This window comes from Diadema antillarum, unplaced genomic scaffold (genome assembly GCF_040938485.1).
Source record: "Diadema antillarum isolate AM-2024a unplaced genomic scaffold, OU_Dant_1.0 seq00002074_RagTag, whole genome shotgun sequence".
Taxonomy (NCBI): Eukaryota; Metazoa; Echinodermata; class Echinoidea; order Diadematoida; family Diadematidae; genus Diadema; species Diadema antillarum.
This window is the reverse complement of record NW_027272721.1, coordinates 124,263-134,854: the sequence shown is the minus strand read 5'-3', so window position 1 is coordinate 134,854 and position 10,592 is coordinate 124,263.

Sequence of the window (10,592 nt, the reverse complement as noted above, 5' to 3'; positions counted from 1 at the left end):
GGGAAAATTATTTTGTAAACCTACAGTTGAGAATGCACACATCAGCTAATTACCAACTGACTTATTCATGAATTTCGATAGCGGTGGATCTGCCAATATGAATGTAATCAATGCGGAGAAAAAATAGTGAAATACGCGTCCGCCGACAGATATAGATAGCAAGGGGAATTTGTGGTTGCGACCAGCAGAAAGCTAGTATAGTATTCCTAAGGGGTTTAATATCTCTTGAGATTGTTTTTCATCTGCATGAGCAAGTGCCATGGTGCTTCATTATTTTGTTTATTGACAGTCAGCGAACCATGTAAGCGATATTTCAGAAAAGACAATGTGATACGACATTTTCAAGCAAATATCATGGACGAATACCTCTTTTCATAAATTTCATTTATATGGTTAGCATTTCGTGTGGACTAGAACCAAGGATATATTAAACTGGAGTGCCTTGAACTGTGGGCAAAAGTTACGTATTTACTGGTAGTGATCGAAAGGTACAACAACAATGTTCATGCCGCTCTGCGCATTGATAAGCGTCTGGGTAAAAAATAAACAGGCATAAATAAACAGTAATAACACGTGACCAGCTCCTGTAGACAAATACCCTTTTGATGGTTTGTGATAATCAATGTATGACATTAACATGTTTTCTCGTTATTAGGAAACATATATAAGCCAAAAACGATGACTACATAGTAGGCGCCAGGTGGTAGAAAGTGTAGTTGTCCGTTGTTAAAATTGAGTTGCCCCAATCAACGACTCGTTTCAAAGCAATGAATTCTCGACTTGTTTCGAAACATCGCACGTCAAAAGTGTTTCACACCAATCTCCAAAGACAGTCCACCGTTCCTAGATAACTGTAGTAAACCGAGTAATGCGAGTTTGTGATAGAGTGCCGCCTCGCCTACCTATATTATAATACACGTTTCCTGCTTCGAAACAATTTTCAACTGTTTAGTCACATTGACTGTAGAGGCACATCGCGGAGCGTTAAGATTGCCTTTCTTAATAGGGATGCTTTCAAGTTATTAGGGTAGTAACATTACTGTATTTCCGATCGACATCCTGCTAATACCGCCGTAGAATCAAGATCAAGGTAAATTGATCCAGCCGCAGACGCAGAGACAATGGGGACATAAAAAGAGGAAAATTGATACCACTCGAACCCCTACAATATATTGCAACGGACATTTTCTTCTAGTACCAGTAATTTGTTTATCGTGACAAAGTGATATTCTATTTCCACTTCTAACTACCACTTAAGGAACTTGGTCTCTATACAGAAATAAAAAACAAACAAACAAATGACCCCAACAAGAATCAAAGATACATTTAGTACACCTATGGACGGAATCTAATGTCCAATTCTCAGTTGAGAAAGAAGGAGAGAGAACACTAGAGAGCTGAACTAAAGCTTACAAGAACTGCACATCTGACAGCGAGGGAGAGACAGAAAAAGAAAAACACGCTCCAATCGTGCATAATGAACGACGAGTCTGCACGCTTTGTACTGTGTATGTTTCAAATCCTATTCTTGTGTTGCGAGTTCACGTCACGCTTATATCATTACAGGCGAAATTGGACATAAACACAATAACAACCTTTCTTTCTAGAATGGATTAAAACACATCCAACGACATTGGGGATGTTATGATACTAAGGTTTACGCATTATTACTAGGTCCATGAACAAGAAGACCACCTTCAATTCATGACTCAATTGACATTACAGCAGAGATCACATGAACTAATGCAAAATATGAACATTGATTTGTTTCTCGAAGTAATTCGCATATTCTCTGTTCTGATAGTTCCGATAACGTAGTCCTTGCATTCTTAATGCTGCTCATCCCCGTTCCTCACAAATCCAATCACGCATCGCTATTTTTTTTGTCATCTTAATCATTTAACTCTGAAAGAATAGTGCAAAAAAAAAAGCTAATCACACAGATATTATTCCCATTATCCACTTTCAACCACTAACTCTTAGTTAAGTTTGCATGTACATTCAAATTGACACATAGAGGCCTGATCTAATGTTTTAAAGTTCATGATGCAGTCAGAGCTGGCGTGATTCTTTTCTTTTTCTTTTTCTTTGTTGTTGTTGTTGTTGTTGTTACAATTGGAATTTTGGACGCCTGTGCTGTTTCAATACATGCATATGAGACATTGCCTTTGTTATGCGTTTGGATTGCGGCATACCGTCTTTCTGGCGAGCAGCATGCTATCACCATCCTGTAGAGCTGGATCCCACCTTTTAAAGTAAGTCCATCTTCACTTTGAGCAAAATAAAAATAACTTTTTGATGCCTCATTTCTTGCATAACAAGGCATATTTTGAAAGTTATGATTAATAACAGCCCATTATTTTCTTATCATTTTCTCTTTTTTTCTAGCAGATTTTTTTTTTCTTTAGCAAATATATCAGATTGACAAGAAAAGACTTAACTCGTTTGTGGATGAAAATCTTCTTTTCATTATGAAGCCAGGCACACTGTAGTTCCGAATGTGAACGAGTAGAGCTTGATCGATACCGTCGTATATAAAAAACAACAACAACAACACTTTCACGCGCATGATAAATGTATAACTTTCCTCATGTGGATTTAAAGAATGAGGCATAACACCACAGTGCCTACAAAACATACTTAAATACGGTGAAACGAACATAAACTAAAATCCTATTCGAGTGTTTACACCGTGTTAAGGAAAGAATCGATAAGTAAGTTACAAATCATGAGAAACATGGTATGACAAAACAGGTTAAAGGGATTGTATAGTTTTGGTTGAGACCTAATTTCAGGTTTCTAACCTTTTTTGGTGAGATAATGACAAACCTCTTATGAAATATTAAAAAGCATGAAATTCTATGAGGAATCCAATGTTTATTTGATGAAAATTGGTATTGAAATGCCTGAGATATCAATAAAGAGTGAGTCTAATAAAGTGTGGGACCCATCTTTTATCACAATCACTTTGTTTTACTTTGTCTTTGGATTTTTCAGTGATTTCAAATCCAATTTTCATCAAATAAGCTTTGAATTCCTCTTAAAGTGGTATGTTCTGTACTATATCGTAAGTGTTTTCTTGGTATCTTGCAAAAAGGTAAAAGCCCAATTCTCATCTTCACCAATACTGTACCATCCCTTTAAAGCTGAATCTGCTCATTAAGCATGTTAAATGAATGCTCTGAAATGAATCTGAATGCTGAAAAAAAAGTTCAATTCTATTACATAATTGTTATTTTCAAAATAAAGATAACCGTATGAAGTTTATAGGTAACATAACATGAAGTATACATCCTAATGCGCACGATTTTGACCCGAACATACAAACAGCTATAGGAACGTAATCACCACTTTGCTCATTGTTGCATTGGAGCAGGGATTTGGAAAAGAAATTCAATCTCCATCATGTCTTCGGTTGAAGTACCTGGCCTCCTCTTGACCCGTTGCTTCAGTCGATTTCAATTGAGTTGAACTGTACGATGGGTATACGCCATTATCGTGGTGATATATAGCTCTAATTTACTGACAAACACACATAACTTTGATGCGTTTATTGAAGCCCTAGTATTATAAAGACAATCTATTGATATATTCTAAAGAACATTCATAAACATGCGCTGTTCAATAATACAAAAAGCAGTTATAGGTCAGTGCACTTGGAGCAAGCTTAAAGGACCAAAAACAAACAAACAAACAAACAAATCGCAATCCATTGTATTTTCTTTTAGCAAATTAAAATTTTATGTATTTTTTTAGGGGGGGTTAAGGTTTACAGAATATGTTAACGTTCTGCTCTTATTAACTTGTTGTTCTCTCTCTCTATCCGTCTCTGTATTAGCATCTCTATGTTCCTATTCTTGGCCGCGATAATTAACTCATGCATAAATCATTTAAAAGTAATATGTCAGCCACATGCACGTCTTTGTGAAGCTTGTGTTCGTCTGTGTATGTTCTTCTATGTGTATGTGTGTGTGTGTGTGTGTTTGTGTGTGTGTACGCATGGTGCGCCATGATAACGTCTAAAAAGTGCCCCCCCCCCCCACACACACACATAGATACTCACCTACACGATCACATGCATGCGAATTGCTAATAATTATTATTTTTCTTTAGTGTGAATGGTTACGTTATGTTGGGGGAGGGAGGAAGAGGGAGGGAATATTCATCTCTCCAGACAATTACGTGAGAGATGATTTGGTGCAAGCTCGATCGGCTGTTATGTCAATTCTCATTTGGCCCTCTGATCGCCAGACATCGGCCTACTGTCAAGTAACCCGCAACGAGACGGTTATTATCTCCGAGTAGGTGTCGGTCGGACTCGATCCTATCACATCTTGCAGACCCAGTGCAGCAGGATACAGATCACACATAATTTTGTTTCAATTATTGAGCTTATTGGGATTCATTCCGTGTTTGTGTCTTTTTTGGGGGGTCGTCTTCGTTGCCGCCTGAAAACTGTCAGATAGATTTCTGTGCTGAGCCTTTGAAACACGGGTGGGCAGAACGCTCCGTGTTGATGAAAGGAACTGTACGGCTCATCATAACCATTGGATAAACCTTATGACGGAATGCATCCTTTTCATGACCAGAAAGTTCGGTCTGAAATTTGACTCTGCCTTTTACAATTGCAAGTTATTCCTTCGGAGTCACGCAGCGTTAGCTTTTCACACCATTTTACGATGGCAAGTCGAACTCTCCGTCGCTTTGTCCAAAACGTATATCTCGCCCTTTGTTTTTTGCCGGCTGTCATTCAAGGTAACATGATTTATTTGTTTCTGTATATTTTAGTTTTTACCATTTTTTTTTTGTCTGTAGCATGCTCACACTTAATAGCCCGTATAACTCACTTCATTGGATACAGTAGTTGTGGTGCCAAGTTATTAAGTACACGTCTTCATATCTATTTTATTTTCCTGTTGTGTATATTTTTAATTGATCAATTTCTTTCTATAAATTTCAATTTCAATTTATGGATATTTCTCTATGAAGAATGCATAAAATGTATTACAAAATGAGACGATTAATGCTATCCAGCTTCGATGTTCAATAAAGTGCTACCCATAAGGGACATGGCGGCCAATAATATAATATTCAATGTTTGAATCTACGTTAAAAAATCTGCTCAAGAGCCAGCTTGTCAAGCTTAACGCTGCTCAAAGTAAAGCATAAAGTAAAGCATGATGAACAAAATATGGTGCATGGGTAAAACTATGGACCAAACTATATTGGTATTGATCTAATCTGTCTCATAGTGGGATTGAAACATACATTAAACTATGCACAAGTACCCCATCAAAAGATACAGGAGAGCATTTGGAAAAGAAAAACATGTAAGAGTGATCTATATGCCAACCAGTTACAATTACAAAACAGAGCCCTAATCTTAAGAGTAGAAAGTGCACTGGTAGGCTGAGCAAGAATCGAGCAGCACAGCACAATATCCATAACCATGATAGAAAATAATGTTCATGCACTTGTATGGTAAAACTCCATTTTAAATGAATGCTGTTTTAGTTTACATTTACAAGATGAAAATAATAAACAAAGTGTGATATTTGAAAGGAAATCGTTGCAGTATTAGACATATTATATACATATTTGTTGTTTCTTACGACTATTCGTAAAAGGGAAAAATCAGAAGGAGAATAAGAGGAAAATCTGTACATGAAAATTTCTATCCCTAGAGTATTTTAATGAAACATGTCATTCGATTGCAAAATTTTCTTTTTTTGTTGTTGTTTCAAATAGGAAAGATGCAACAAGCAAATGTTTGATGAGTTACTTCATTGTAGAATTGCATAATTAAAGCAATGGGAAATCATAAGTGAATTTTATAGTATGTAGGTGGGGAAATACTACTTCAGCTTCTCCGGTGTTCAAAGACGGAATTTTGCTGAATGAGTTAAAGTGGGTTTGCAAGGTTTTGCTTTCGATGACTTATGTAAAGTCCTATAAAAATTTAGTGATCAGGTATATCTTGCAAGGAATTGGTGTATAGCATACCATAAAGTTTGTTTTGTCGATATCAAGCAATAGCTTATTGGCATAAATCCAGACTGAACAATTCAGTTCGTTGTTCAGCACTATCTGACCGTATTAGGAGGTCGATGTCGATAAATTTGTGTATGCAGAAAAACAAATATATGAAAAAAAAAAATTGTAGTCATTGACGTACAAAATGAATAATGAGTTGGCCAAAAAGAGAACCCTTGGGGACGCCACAAGAAAATGGTGTCATGCTGGACTTATGACCACTTATGTAAACTCTTTTTTGATCTTTTACTTCAGCAAGTACATAGAAAGTAGATGGTAAAACCATCAAATGTATTCCAACTTAACTTCAGGCTTTGTAGTCAAACTGTAGACGTTTTCAGACTTTTATTGTAAGAGTACATCCAGAAAACATCAATACGCAGAATATACAATGCAGCTCATGGATAGACAGATAAATAAATAGAGGGAAAAAAGGGGGGAAGGTTCCGGGGTATGGTAGGGGAAGGAAAGAAGTTTGATTATACAATGTAGTTTCTTTTTAAATCGTAATTATTGAACACAACTTTTTCCTCGAAGGAATCACAACCCCGGTACGCCTGGTTGGTGGGCGGAGTCCCTTGGAAGGCCGAGTGGAGCTGTACTATAACGAACAGTGGTCTACCATTTGCGACGACGAGTGGGATAATCGCGATGCTAGAGTTGTTTGCGCAATGCTTGGTCATCCTGGATTGGGATTCTCTGTTTTAGAGGCAGGGTTCGGTTCTGGAACTGGTACCATCCTACTTGACGAAGTGGGGTGCGACGGTGCTGAGAGTGACATCCTAGAGTGTCCTCACGACGGACTCGAGGTCAATGACTGCGACCACGACGAAGACGCAGGGGTTGTCTGCGTAAATACGACCGGTATGAGTCTGTACTTTATTAGGTTATATAATTATATTTTTTTTTGCGTTTTTTGCGGAAGAGATTTCAGCGCAAAGGTACCACACGACGCTTTCCTAATATGAATAATTCGTTTGCCTCCTGAAGTGATAAAATTCAAGCGAAATAAGAAGATAATAAAGGTACGTGCCCTATAGGAAAAGCCGATGTTAAGTGCTATATGTGACCGTGCTCCACAAAACAAACAAAAATTCGCACGCACTAATTTTTCTGAAAAGAGGTAAAGTGGGTCAACCTAGCCAATCTTGAATTTAACATATTTTCTGAGAAAGCAAATCTTTTTCTACATTACGTTCAAGTTTAGGATCATAAAGCGAACAGGAAATTGTGTTTTTAGCAGTTTTTCTTGAACACTGTTTTTTTTTAATAGTGTGATTATGTTTGTCTTTAGAGTCCCCATTTCATTTCTTAAAAACCCTGTACACTTCACTTTCAACTAAATGACTTAAGAAAGGACAATGCTACGGCTTTGAAAGTTGGCATTAATCGTGGACAGAATATGTTAATAAGCATGCTCAATGTAAGCTTAATTTGATAATCCCTTCATTGTTTTTGCTCCTGTGGTTGACATCCTGTATTTCGTCACATTCATCGCATAGCCAGCACAGCTTGGTAGAGACTAAAGCGCTTGCGTTTGACCCTGTACTTCAGAGCCTTCAGTTCAAACTTTTCCAGAATGTGTGTTTTCTTTCCAATATTTAGTCCATTTGTATTTATTCATACTGGTACATCATTTTAAAGATCTGCTCTTAATTATAAATGCATGTCTGGCAACTTTTTGATGGTTTTATAATGCAAGGTAACTATTATCTATTGTTGCTATTGTTATCATTATTATTATCATTATCATTATTATTGTTTTTGTTATTATCATTATCATTGTTGTTGTCTCGACAGCACCGACTGAATTTCGGTATGTTTGTCTTCACCAGAAAAGAAATAGCGCCTGGTACAATTATCAGGTTGGCAGATAACCCTGTACCTATTCTTTTTATAGGAAGAGTGGAAATGGTAAGACTAGTCGGCGGGGACGGACCTTATGAGGGACGGGTGGAACTACTTTTTGGTGAAACTTGGTTCACGGTGTGTGACGACAACTGGGATTTTAGAGATGCTCGTGTGATCTGCTCCATGCTCGGTTACATCGGGGTTGATCGGCCAGTATCTCGAGCCCGGTTCGGCTCCGGCACGAGACCAATCCTACTAAACGAAGTGATGTGCGAGGGTGACGAAAGAGACATCCTTGAGTGTGCTCACGACGGACTCGGGGTTCATAACTGTCACCATTACAAAGATGCAGGGGTGGTGTGTTCTTTCAGTAAGAGTCTGTAGTTTCATGTTTTCATTTATACCAATACCCATTTCCATCATAACTATAATATTTCGTTTAAATCATTACCATGTTGGACGTGAGAATGGTTCTCGAGCAGAGACACTGTTTCGCTTTACCTGAAGGAGAATCCTTCTGAAGTGAGGAATGCAGGAGATACATGTAACGTTTACAGAATTTAGCCGTATATCTTACTTGTGCCACGTGAATCCATGTGTGTTCTATTTAACAAGAAAGCTATTAATGATAGCGGCTCACGCATCTGAAGGCAGGTAAATAACACAGCATCCATTCCCCAACAGGACGAGTGGAAATGGTGAGACTGGCCGGCGGAGAAGGCCCCCATGAAGGGCGAGTGGAACTACTATTTGATGGGAGATGGTCAACTGTCTGTGACGACAACTGGGACATCGAAGACGCCCATGTGATCTGCTCAATGTTAGGTTACATCGGGGTTGATCGACCGGCATCATACGCCGAGTTTGGCCCCGGCTCAGGACCAATTCTACTGGACGAAGTGATGTGCAAGGGTGACGAAAGTAACATCCTGGCGTGTGTTCACAATGGACTCGGAATCCATAACTGTGGTCACGCCGAAGATGCAGGCGTTATTTGCTCGAACAAAACAGGCAAGATTACTTTGAATTAGCACCTAAATCATGTGAAAAATTTGTAACCTAAGCTTTGATGACTGAGCAACACTAAAAAAAAGAAAACACACTATTTTTTCTTTTTCGCTAAGTTCTTTCTAGCTTTGATTTGGCACTTGTTTTACTCAAGCGTTAAATGTGATTGGAATTGGATAATCCTTGATGCACTCTGCAATTATGGCGAAGTAAAAGGGATCTGAGGATTCATTGTATAACTGTATGCATAACTCGTCTGAAATTTAATAAGGTTTCTCTCGTCACGATCCATTGGACCACACGAGATAATGATACAATATGGACGAATCAAAAGAAAACATACACACTCCCACGATGTAGAAAAAAAAAACGGAAATAGCTGTGTCCGAATACGAGATGTATATAATTTATCGTCACTGTTTATTACTTTGTACTTCGATGGAGAGGAAATTATTTTACTTATTCATTTTTATATAACCTCACCTCAGTGAATTATAAATGTAACACCCTTACCATACATGTTTGGTGACTTTTACGGTAAGCGCAACGTACATTGTACATTATGAAAACCTATACTGCGACTTATTTGACACTCAAATTTAGTGCGATGACATGAAGTGAGGGGGAAAAACAGTTGAACAAACCATTATATGTCAGAGACCCCCCCCCAAAAAAAAAAAAAAAAAAAAAAACAGAAGCTAGTAAAGATTAATTTCTTCAACTGAAATTAGTAAAAGAATTTTTCTCACTCATAAAAAAACGCTATTTGCACATCAGGTGCGACTGCGGGAGACCACGACTCTTATACGTTGGTCTCGAGGACTGCAAAACTTTTCTATGCATTCACCCTTCATTGTTCATTGTTGAAATTCACACACACAATCACATACACACGCAAAGAAAAAAATCCCATCAAGAAAAGATTATGTTCAGAATTGCATTGTTGTGTTCACACACACTGTCAAGCTAACCAAGATCATGCCTCATTTAAAGGGAAGTATTATCACAAAGCAAATTTGTGCTATGACAGATCTTTATCAATTGTTTCTCTCTGTCAAACATATTTGTATCTGCGTATTTTTGTATCCGCAGTTGCATAAGAAGCTGAGATCTTAGAAATACATTTGCACAGAGGATGACATACAACTGAGAAAGATCTGTTGTAGCACATTCTCACTCCTGTGATATAAAAACTTCTTGCTTTGATTCAGTAAGGCAGATTGCCAAATTGATGTGTTATTTTTTTTTCTTCTTCTTCTTCTAGTACGACTTGTAAATGGCAACCCACAGCACGGCTTAGTCGAGGTATACAGAGACGGTGTATGGAGTAAGGTGTGTGGGGCCTTCTGGGGACGTGCCGAAACCAATGTTACATGTCGGATGTTTGGGTTCCCAGACATGGGTGTGCACAACTATGACGTCATGCCAGTGAACGACATCAATGCGTCAGCCGTTTTCATCAAGGCCCCGCGATGCGTAGGAAATGAGACAAAAATCGACAATTGTTACTTCTTAAGTGATGACCGCAGTAACGGCACGTGCTCGGCATATGTTCGCGTTTCATGTGGAGTTACAGGTCAGTAGACTCAGTACTTTGCATCAAACTGTGAAGAGCATCTTATCAGCATTACACGTAGCAAAAATGAAACGAAACAATGCAGTCACACATGTAGCGAGAAGATGACAGTGCTATCGCTTGT